Consider the following 12,538-nt stretch of genomic DNA (forward strand, 5'->3'; position numbering starts at 1 on the left):
ACCTACATTTTTCCTCCAAAATCCAATGTCTGGTCTATTTTAAAATAGACCTCAAAAAGTTTTTGAGTGAGATCAAATTTTCAGAAATGTTTGTGTAAGCATCTCATGAAATACACAGCAAACTCCTTTTATACTATAAGCTTTTAAAAGCTCAATTAAAATTAATCTCCAGCAAAGAATTTATCTTCAAATAAATGGACTTGGCACCAGGTCTATAATGGAGGATGGAAGACATCTCCAGTAATAATACCTTGTTAGTATTCACCTCCTGTTTTTTCATGGGCTCTGGTTAGATAATGTTCAGACTTACTCATACAATAAGACAAGGTTTATTATTGTATTTGATTTTTATAAGTATTCTCAACTTACAGTAAAATGTATCATTCTGCCTGGCAAATACATATTTGTGTAGAAGGAAAATATATTCAATATTATTTTGAAATAATAGTATCCTGTTTTTAGATATGGCTGATAGTCAATTTGCCAAACTGTCAGGGCTCTCTCCTCCATCATACTCACAAAAGATTGCAATCAAGAGAAGACAAGAAGACTTGCAGCAAGAAAAAAAATAAAAGCAGGAGAATCATAGCAACACCAAGAAGAGACAGAGTTGATTTATTTGGGAACTACCAAAAAAGCAGATAGACTTGTCTCCAGAGTTGAAATGAAGAGCAGATGGGTGGGTTGTCTGCTGGTAGCTAAGATACCGCATATGCACCTGCTGAAGACAGGATCCTAACAGAAGCAGAAAAAAACCACTGACTGTCCTCCACATGGGAATAATTTATACTGGCATACTCTCACTGGGATGCATCAAGGAAGACTACACTAGGCTGGAGAAGATGCTTAAAGTAACAGAGGCTCAGGTGAACTTAATTGGGATTCTACCTGTCACTAGAGACAAGCAAAGGTAAGACAAGATTATGATGATCAACAGATGACTCAGGTAATAGTGCTACAAGAAAGGCTTTGGGATGTTTGGTCATAGGGAGGCATTCATGATAGATGACTGTTCTTATGGGATAGACTCCACCTGAGTTGAGTAGGAAGGTCAAGATAATAGATTTTTTTAAATTCAGTTTGGCATAAATGATTAAAAAAAAGCTTTAAACTTGGGATTTGGGGGAGATGACTGGAAGATTCTTTTGTAATCCCCATGCCTGTCTTGTAATATCAAGCAAAAGGACAATCAAATAAAAAAGTATACAGAAGTGAGAAAGGAGCTACTGAAGGTAGAAAGAGGACCAATGACATTAATGGTCAGGTAAGCAATACTAGCAGTAAAATGACTGTCCTAATCAGGCCAGGAATCTGGGTAAGCCAAGGAGAACCAACAAAAACATTTGTATACCACTACAAACAGCCTGTGCCACAAAATGGAGAAACTACAACTTGTGGTGCAGGAAATGAAGCCAGATAATACAGGAATACTGGAAATATAGTACAATAGTAATCATGACCAGAATACAGATATTCCAAGGCAGTCTGCAAAATATCTTTGATGCCTGTACACAAATGCAAGGAGTAAATGCTAGGAATGGATAACGGGGGATGGATCTGATGCTGAAGACAGGATCCTAACAGAAGCGGAAAAGAACCACTGACTGTCCTTCAGATGGGAATGATTGATACTTTTAGGTTCTCAGATGATTATCTGTTTTGTTCATTCCCTCTGTAGTATCTGGCATTAACCACTATTGGAAAACAGGATACTGGGCTAGAATGACCAATGGTCTGACTCAGAATAGCCAGTCTTACATTCATATGAATATGGGGAGCAAGCAGGATGAACTGAAAGTCATAATATATGAAGAAAATTATGACTTAATTGGTATCATAGAGACCCGGTAGGACAACCAGAGGTGAAATTAAGGGGGTGTGACCCAGTGCACTGCTCCATCAAGAGCTCTTTAAAGAGCTGGCTGGGGTGCAGCTTGCACGTGGTCTCCTAGCTCAACTCCTGCAGCTGCAGGTGAGGCAGCACTGCAGGAAGTGTAAAGGGACTAGATGGAGGTGTGCTGTAGGGTAGACGTGTGCTGGGCAGCCTACATGCTATCCCTGACTTGCACTGTTGCCATCAGTCCCTGGGGGAAAAGCCAGTTTCCCAGCAGCAGCACCCCCAAACAGACTGCCCACAGCTCCCTTGTGGCCAGGTAAGGTTACCTAGTCACAGGCCACACCCCCACCCCAACTCCTGCACTTCACACATGCAATCCTACCCCTGTCCTGAGCCCCCTCGCATCCACCGCTCTGCTTTGAACCCCCTCCCCATGCTCTGAGCTTCCTGCACTCCCACTCCCTTCCCTGACTCTGGCAACTCCTGCCCCCACAGCCTCATCCCTGGCTCTGGTGCCCCACACACATCCTCAGCTCCCCCCCCCCCCCCCCCACGCCAATGGGAATGAAACTGCATTAATAACAGAAAAGTAGAGTTATTGCTTTAATTACATATTTTACATTACAAATCCCCTTCCATTTTCAATTTTTACTTCTTGCCAGGTGGAATACATTCATGTTTGGTCTGATGTGATGTGTACCTGTAAGAAATTTAAGTTTCTTTCATTCCTGAGGACGACTATCATAACTGGAGTATCAGCACTGAGGAACCTTGCTTGTTCTGAAATCATAGGTATGGGGGGGGGAAAGAAGAAGTGCTTGTGACATTGCATCCCATATTATTTATGGAAATACATGAAATATTTTACAGTAAGCATATTCAAGTTATATTTATGAATATAATGTAACATAAAATTTAAAAATGTATAACCTGCTGGATGTGTATAGTTTATTTGAGTTTAGAAATATGAAGTATAAACCTGTTTTACTAATCTAGACAGGCTAAGTAAGAGCCATTAGTAGTACTCAAGGAACTTAATGGCCTGTACTTGGGACAATGATCTGTGAAAAGTCTTGTTTTTCCTCTAAGCCTGGACTGTGACTGGTCCTGCCATGACATGGGACCAAATCACCTGATTCTAGAACCCATTTTGAATGCTGTACTTTTCCACTGGAAGTATGAAAAATTGAAACTGAATACAAAGGATTCCTGCCTTTGGAAAAAGAGTTATAAAGGTGAGAAATCAATCAATAGGCAGTGGCTCCCAGATGCCAGAACACCTCTGTTTACTATCTAAGGGTATATCTACACTACCCCCCAAGTTTGAACTAGGGGGGGTAATGTAGTCATACGGAGTTGCAAATGAAGCCAGGGATTTGAATTTCCTGGGCTTCATTTGCATGAAGCCGGCCGGCGCCATTTTTAAATGCCGGCTAGTTTGGACTGCGTGCCGCGCAGCTACACGCGGCACGAACTAGCTAGTTTGGATTAGGCTTCCTATCCGAACTAGCTGTACGCCTCCTTAAAAAAAGGAATAAGGGATCTTTCGGAAAAGGCTTTATTTTCCGAAAGATCCCCGTCTAGACTGGCGCTTTTTTCTGGCAAAGGTCTGAGCTGGAAAAAAGCGGCAGCCATGTTTATGCAAATGAAGCAGGGGGGATTTAAATCCCCACTTCATTTGCAATTGCGATGTGTCTAATTTGCATCCCTTTTACGGAAAAGGGATGCAGTCTAGACACAGCCCAAGTGACTGTGTCAAGGGGATCTCTGTGACTGAATCTGTCACATTGCTGTACAACAAGTATATATACACTTGCTCCACAGTCCAGAAGAAAGCAAGCGAGAGACTTACTGAGAATCTGAGTGAGGATAACAAGGGAAAAGAACAGCAACAATTTTGTGGTGGGGGTCTATTATATACCACCATATCAGGAAGGAGTGCATGAGTCATTCTACAAGCAGGTAACAAAGTTAGTTAACACACATTAATTAGTATTAATTACTCCTGGGGAATTCTGCACCCCCAAAAAATCTGCATACAATATTTAAAAAACTTGCAAAATTCTACACATTTTATTTGCCAATAAATAAATGTGCAAACTCCAGCACAGCAGTTGGGAGCACAGACCACTGGCTGCATGGAAGTGAAAGATCACCATGCAGCCCTTCTCTTAGTATACAAACTTGTAGAGGAGGCTGTACCTGACCCTGACACAGCACAAAGGTCAGGCTTGCTTCAGAAACACCCCAGGGCCCTGTCCCTTTGAATCAGGTGTGGGCAGGCAGACTCAGCCCAGCAGAATCAAAGTATGGAGGGGCTTAGTGGGGAGGGGAATCTAAGTGCAGGATGAGAGAGCTCTGTGAGGCACTCTGGGTGTAGGCAGCTTAATGCACGTGGGTGCAGAAGGGATCTGAATACACAAGGGCTCATTAAGGGGCTCAGGTGCACGGGCAAAGGCAAAACTCCTTGTTCAGCTACATTGGCCTCTTGTGGCTGTTCTTATCTTTCATCTGCTTCAGAATAGCTTGATGTTGAATCTCTAGTTTTATACCTTCTAAGAGCTGACAGTCCCTTTGACTCCTTTTCTTCTCAAATGGTCTTTCTATGGAATCTTGCCTACCGTTTCACTGAGATGGTTGAAATCTGCTTTCTGAACTCCAGTATCCTTGTTTTGCTGTTCTCATGTCCACCTTTCCACAGATTATTGAATTCTGTCTAACCATGATCCCTTCCTCCGAAGTTTCTGACCACTTTTACAATGTACTTATCCTTATTGGTTAAAACCAGATCTAAAATGGACAACATCCTAGTTGTTTCCTCAGCTTTCTGAATCAGAAAGCTGTCCCCTAGACATGCTAAGTATGTGCAGGTTGTATTGTGTTTTGCTGCAGTAGTCTTTCAACACATCAGAGAAATAAAAATCTCCATTAACATACACCTAGGGGAACTTTGTGTCACCATGCATGTGCAGAATTAATGTTCTCTGCAGATATATTTGCTTCACCACAGAAAAATGCCTTTCTAATGGGAAAGCAAAAGGAACCTGGGAGAGTGGTCACCTACCTCTCACCATTAGCAGCAGCCAAGGAGATAAATTTGGAGGGTGGGACTCAGATGCTCCTGCAAGTGGCTCCTACCCCTCATCAGGCTCAGCTGCTAGCCCTGGGCTAGCCTTGGAGCAGGGGAGAACAAGACTTCCTTTTTTTTCCCTGGAAGGAGCAGCCAGTGCAGAGTCAGACCCACCCCAGTAACCTCCCTTGCCTACAGCAAGCTCTGCCTTCCTTTCCCCACTTCCTGCCCCCATCACACTTCCGCCATAAGGATAGCATAGTGTTCAGCGCGGCTGAGATTGTGTTGCTTGTTGTCATTTGTGAATGTCAGTCTGTGCATTGTTCAAGACAGACCCAAAAAAAGCAACAATAGAACACCACTTGTCATCACCTACAGCTCCCAACTTAAACCCGTCCAACACATTATCAATAAACTACAACCTATACTGGAACAGGATACTAAACTCCGAGAGGTTCTGGGAGACAGACCCATAGTCTCCTATAGACAACCACCTAACCTCAAGATGATTCTTACCAACAACCACAGGACATACCACACTAATACCAACCCTGGAACTTTCCCTTGCAACAAACCCCGTTGCCAGCTTTGTCCACATATTCACCCTGCTGATACCATTATTGGACCTAACCAATTGAGTTATAAGATCAAGAACACATATTCCTGCTCATCCAGAAATATAATTTATGCTATCGTGCTGAAAGTGTCCATCTGCTATGTACATTGGACAAACATCTCAGACACTTCGCCAAAGAATCAATGCACACAAAACAGCTATTAGACAGGATCACAAAGAAAAAAAACAGTTTCTTGACATTTCAACCAGAAAGGACATTGTCTCAAGGACTTAACTACCTGCATCCTGCTTCAAAGACATTTTAACATTAGACTTGAAAGAGAATCCGCTGAACTGTCATTCATGCTTAAATATGACACTTTACACCTAGGTCTTAACAAGGATGCTAATTATCTTACCCATTACAAAGATAGCTTCCCCAATTATCACCTCTAATATCATCAGCTCACAGACATTTACCTCCCCCTCCATCCCCTTTCTGCTCTGAAATTTGATTTGTCCTTTTCATATGTGTTCATTTTTTTGATGGTATCCTTTGGTATATATGGTCATGCCAATTTTCTTCCACTACTTGATCTGAGGAAGTGGGTCTGACCCACGAAAGCTCATTACCTAATAAACCATCTTGTTAGTCTTTAAAGTGCTACATAGTCCTGTTTTTTGTTTCAGCTAGACCAGACTAACACGGCTACATTTCTATTACTAAAAATCAAAAGGGATTCATACAGGAAATGGAAGGAGGGATTGTCACCAGGGACATATACATGAGCATAATGCCAGTGTATAGAGACAATAATAGGAAAGCCAAGGTAAAGAATGAGTTACAGCTGGCAAGAAATGTTAGAGATAAGAGGAAGGCATTTTTCAAATGTTAGACAAAAAAAGAAAGATCATGGGTGGTGTGAGTCTGCTGCTCAATAGAGAAAATGAGCTGGTAACAGAAGACGAGAGAAAGGCAGAGCTACTCAATGCTTATTTTGCTTTGGTCTTCTTACAAAACTATCGTGTGTCTGGACAACTAACAAGGTAACCTGAGACAAAGGACAAGGAATGCATATGCTTATTACTGGGTGCAGTGCTTGCAAAGCTGAATAGTTCCGTTGACTTCAGAGTAAATGTCTTCACAATTTATAAAGAACTTATATGATCCAAACAACCAATGGCAACAGGAATGAAAAACATTTTTTAAAATACTGCACAAAGCTCTAAGCACCAACAACTGAATGGGTGATAATACTTTGAAAACAAAGGTACCATCTACTTGATTTTATTTAGTATAACAAGTGTGACAGTAATTCCCAAGAATCTATTCCCATTTTAGGTTCAAATAAGTGTGGCGTATTGCTCAAAATCTGTCCTATTTTTATTGTGTATGGTGAATAGGGGTAATTCTGCATTTATTTTAAAATTGACCCCACCTTCCCATCAGTGCTGCTTGGCTATCTCTATAAAATAAGAGGACCCAATTATTTTCTCAGTTATGCCACCAAACATCTAAAATAACTTCACTGACTTCAAATTTACACTAGGGTAACTGAGATGAGAGTAACCCAATGCTCATATCTCAAGCACTTACCAGCAACAATAAATTAATAAACAATTGTGTAGATTCAGCATAAGACCAAAACATCCAACAGGAATACAGATGTCAATGTAATGGTTACAAGGCATTATAGAAAGAACAATGGGTGTTTTGAAAAATTCCTTGATTGTGTTCTTTTAAATAAGGAAAATTCGTAACCGAAAATATAATACAGGCACACTTAATGCAAGCCCTTCTCAGGGTAGATCATTAATTAGACACTGAAAGAGAATAAATTACATTAAATGTTCTGTTCCCAAATTTTCAGGATTCTTTCAGGCTTGTGCTGATGATAAAGTATTTGAAAAATACCTTCAGAGTCCAATCCTAATTAATTAATAAAATACAATCCTTTTGTAAGCTCTATCACATCCAAGTTTCAGTTATCTCACCTTGTAAAGAGTCTTTATGAGCCTAATGAGTCCTCTGAGACAAAAACTATTCCCTTTTTGGAACTCATAGCCTTTTAATATTCAGCATTTCATAACCCAAATTTCAAGACTGAATTAAAGACCAAAGTTTTAAAATTTATAATGTGGTTGACTTGTCAATTTATTTTTATTATAAAATGTTGTGAGACACTAAGGGCCATCAGTTTAAATATATTTAGGCATCTCAAGATTCAGATGCCTGTCTCAGAGAGAAGCATTTAGGTATCTAATACAATTTTCAAAAGTACTTATCTGCTTTTTTAGGTGGATAAATACCTCTTAAAATTTGGCCCTAATGACCAAATCCTAAAAAACACAGAACAACTTATGCAACTATAATTCCTATTAACTTTAAAATCAACTGGCTATTTTTACAAGACTGTATGAACATCCAGTAGGTTAGAAGAGTGTAATATAAACTTATTACAAGTTGCACCTCCCCAAAATGGAATTCTCTGGACCATGGATGTTCCTTGATCAGAGAACACCAGTAGCCTAGTGGCAGAAGGGCATTCCAGGAGGGGTTGAAGCAGCAGGATGGGGCAGAAGCTGGTGGCAGCCCCTGACAGCCTGCGGCACTGGGACTGAGTCAGGGCAGCCCCCGGAAGTGCAGGATCCGGGTGACGACAGCCCATGATAGTGTGGGGCCAGAGCCAGAGTTCTGGGCAACCTGTGGAAGTGGGACCAAAGCTGGGCTTGGCAGCAACCCCCAGTAGCGTGGTGCTGGAACCCCTGACAGCCCAAAGAAGCAGGGCCAAAGCCTGTGGGCTGCTGTGAGGCAGGAGCCCATGCTATTGACAGCCCATGGCAGAGGGACCAGTTCTGGGACTGGAGAAAGCACCAGCAGCTGACAGCAGCATGGGACCAGAGCCCTGGACAGCTCATGGAAGCAGGGCCAGAGCTTGCATGCTGCCGGAGGGCTAGAACTGGAGCCCGAGCCCCTGGCAGCCTGACTAGGTCTAGAGCCAGCCCCCAGCATCCCATGGTAGTGCAGGGCTAGAGTCTGTGGCAGCATGGGCTGCTGAGACCCAGCAGGCAGTCTGGCTGGGGGAGCAGCAGCGGGGTTAGCAACCAAACACAGCAGGGGCTGGAGGGAGTCCCTCCAACTCTCCACACGAGCTGGCAGAGTCAGCAGCTGGGGCTGTGATAGGGAACCATCTGTGGTCTGGCAAATTTCCTGGTTTGGGACTGGTCAGGTCCCCAGGGTACCAGATAAGAGATGTCCAACCTGTACAACAAAATAATGCTCATCTATGTCACAATGCTCATCTGAGAATGCTTTAGCTTGGCCACATCTGATACACATCCCTCACTGCGAATGAAAACTCTGTACACTTGGCAGATCTAATAGGGAAGCTTGTACATTTTGTTCTGAAAACTCTTAATTAAAAGCAACACAAACAGCATTTCCCCCTGTTCATTTCCTCCTTGCTGCACTCTGCCACGCCACCCTGTCCTGGCCATCTGTGTTCCGCTCTGCAAAGTGCAACAGGTCAGAAGAGGGCAGCAGGGCAAGCTAGGGTGGAATAGGCTGATGGGTTGCTCTGGTTCCCACTGCCAAAGTATGAGGGGATGAGAGGGCGACCCCTCATACCAGGCACTTGAAATCCCCCAGCGTGCGTTGTTTGGGAGAGGGGGCAAGAAGGCAGAGCAGAGGAGGGGTAATGGCAGAGCAGTGGGGGGGATTGAGGAAGGTGTGGAGTGGGGGGCGGGTGGGGTGTAGAAGAGACAGAATGGGGGTGGGACCTGCAGAAGGGTGTTTGGCTAGGCCCTGAGCCTGCAGCATTGGAAGCAGGTTGCCCCAGGCCCCATGCACTCCTACAGCCCTGGTAACTACAGTCAGATCTGACAGCTGTCTTTTGCTACTTCCTTCTCCTTGACTTTTGCTCAACCTCTCCTCTGATTTTGACACCTGTCTATCGTCTCACAATCCACCTTCTTCATCATCTGATTTTTGCTTTTATGTTCTGTCTACCTCTTTAGCCTCACCTCCTTCCCCTCTTCTTTTCTTAACCTTTTGTCCTGAGCCACCTCTCCCAGTCACTAAGGGTACATCTAGACTACATGGCTCCGTCGACGGAGCCATGTAGATTTGTTGTTTTGGCAAAGGCAAATGAAACCGCGATTTAAATGATCACAGCTTCATTTACATTTACATGGCTGCCGCGCTGAGCCGACAAACAGCTGATCAGCTGTTTGTCCGCTCAGCGCGCTAGTCTGGACGCTCCCCTGCCGACATCAAAGCCCTTTGTCGGCAGCCCCAGTAAACCTCATCCCATGAGGAATAACGGGGCTGCCGACAAAGGGCTTTGTCGTCGGCAGGGGAGCGTCCAGACTAGCGCACTGAGCGGACAAACAGCTGATCAGCTGTTTGTCGGCTCAGCACGGCAGCCATGTAAATGTAAATGAAGCGGCAATTATTTAAATCGCCGCTTCATTTTACTATGTCTGGTAGCCTAATCTACATGCCTCTGCCGACAGAGGCATGTAGTCTAGACGTACCCTAAGATGCCACTCACTTTATCCTTTTGTGCCAAATTTTAAATCAAGGTTGGATGGTTTTCTAAAAATGATGCTTCAGGAATTATTTCAGGGAAGTTCTATGGACTCTCTTATATAAGAGGTCAGATCAGATGATCACAGTGGTCCTTTATAGCCTTGAAATCAATGAATGGGAGCAGATTTGAGTCCTTAGGGCTTCATGCTACATTCCAAGTGGAATTCTTAGCCTAACAGTATTATGTCATCAACAGAATAAAACAGGTATTAGGGAAGCTAAACTCGAAGAAAATAACATATAGAAATATCTGCATATATATTTAAAAAAAATACCTGTAAGCTAGTATGCACACGTCTCCATAAAAATAAAAATACTACTTAACACAGTTTCCAGTTTGTTGCTAAGAAACTGCTGCTTCATAGTTTTGTCATTTGCAGAATTCTGGTTTTCCTTTGCCACTTTGTCAGCTCATTATAACAGCATAATTAGAATGAGCATAATGGAGCATAATGGAACATATAATTTAAATTTTCATCACCTATACTGTTGGCTTGCTGTTTACTGTTCTATAGTCTAGTACACTCTAATATAACATGAAAGAGAAAGGATGCTAAAGAAAAGATTGTTTATGCTAGCACAGAAAATGCCAAGCAATTCATTTTCATTTTGTACATACAATATTTCATTATGACCTCTCCAAGGATCTATTATCAGATTATTTGAATAAAGTCTTGCTAAAATTATAACTCTTCCTTCTTACTTTAAAAATCACCTGCAAAACAAATGGAGGTATAGATGGTTGTCCTTGTTTACTTATATTATGTTAAATAAACCAGTATAAAGAAAGTTGTTTGTTGTTTAATGGCATATTTTTACCATAGATATGCATAAATGTCAATTATTCTTTTCTGGTTTTGTTGTAATTCTCCCTCGAAGAGCCTACAGTTTTGATTCTGCTCCTGTTGAATTCAACAGTAAAAGTCCAATGAATTTGATGGTGTAGGTTCAACCTTACAGAGAAGTAGACTGAAAAATTGTTCAGCCCTTAGGTAAAAGGCAGCATGTTGAATCTTTAAGAAGGAGAGCTGCATCACAACATGCTTTACAGAGTTAAATAAATAATCTATTTGCAAAGATAAAACAAAGTACAAACTTAGGGAGAGAGAAAGTAAAAGGTACAGGAAAACGAGAAATATTTTTTTCCAATTATGCTTAAAAATAGATGGAGAGCAAATGAGTTGGATACTCCAAATGGGAGAGGATGCAAAGAAAAATGCCACACCCAATAGTGACCAAATTGTGAGGAAAGGCAGAGAGGAGATTCCCACTTTGAATTTCTCTTACAATTGACAAGCCACTTCAAGTGTTATTCCTTTCAAGTGACCATATACAGCTGGTCAGAGTCCTAATGTGAAAATCCTGGCCCCACCGAAGTAAATAGCAAAGTTTCCATTTCACCTCAGTGAAGCCAGCATTTTGCTCTAGACTTCAACCTTGGGAGGAAGAAGGCCTTCACTCAGTGGGGCTGATACATAGCATAAGAGGATTAGTGACAAATGCAGCAGAACATGTACTCAATCAATAGCTGCATTCATAGACACTAAGCACCCACCCACAATTCCTAACAGCCCCCAAAACTTTAAAGCTGGATACAGCGCTATGACCAAATGCTGACATGCACTTTAACATCTCCCTCAGCTGCACAGCTCTGCATTTTAACCTCAGCTCTCGACACGACTGCAACATTTGCTTCACAGATATTATATAGAATACAAATGGCAGCTTAACTTTTTTTTTCACAGATACAGACTGGTGATTTCCAATGTCAGAATCTCTTCTGTCTACCGAAAGCACATTCAGCTATCATTCTACATCTGGTGTGCTGATAGTTATATCTTTCCATGGTGCTGTCAAGCTGGCTGGTATTCAGGTTTATAAGCCAGGAGAGCAAAGGGTAGGCTGGATTCCACACAATCACCAACAGCATTTCAACGTCACAAATGCCAATTCAGCTTTCAAGATCATCCCTGCTTCCAGTTGTCAGAACAGTTCTATGTTCTTGCTAGTGAAAGTGTCATGCACCTTCCTTGACCAGCCAACCACTGATGTTTGTGAAACATCTCTGATGAACCATGGACACTTGCAACACCATAGAAAAGTAGCTTTTCCTAGTGATGGGCTCTGTGGGCTGATTCTACAATAAAGAAATGTATTCTATCTATTGCCCCATTGTACTTAGGGAACTCCATTGCTGAAAATCTATCCCCTATGTTCTGCATATTGCTAAGTATCAGTTTTGCATAGCAGGAGATTACTAAGGGCCCTACACACTTGCAAGACAATAGCCCCAACTGTGGATTTTCCAACTCCAAAATGATTTCCCTCTGACAAGCAGTAATCTGACACTGCAAGATTCTTCAATGTAATCAACACTCACTTCTTTGCTGCCAGTACAGCTCTAGAATAAGAGTCCCTGTGCTGGAGGACTGGGCTGAGTTTGGTGCACAGACATCTGGAAATTCTGCAGGCATTGCTCATTGT

Source organism: Pelodiscus sinensis, chromosome 4 (genome assembly GCF_049634645.1).
Source record: "Pelodiscus sinensis isolate JC-2024 chromosome 4, ASM4963464v1, whole genome shotgun sequence".
Classification (NCBI taxonomy): domain Eukaryota; kingdom Metazoa; phylum Chordata; order Testudines; family Trionychidae; genus Pelodiscus; species Pelodiscus sinensis.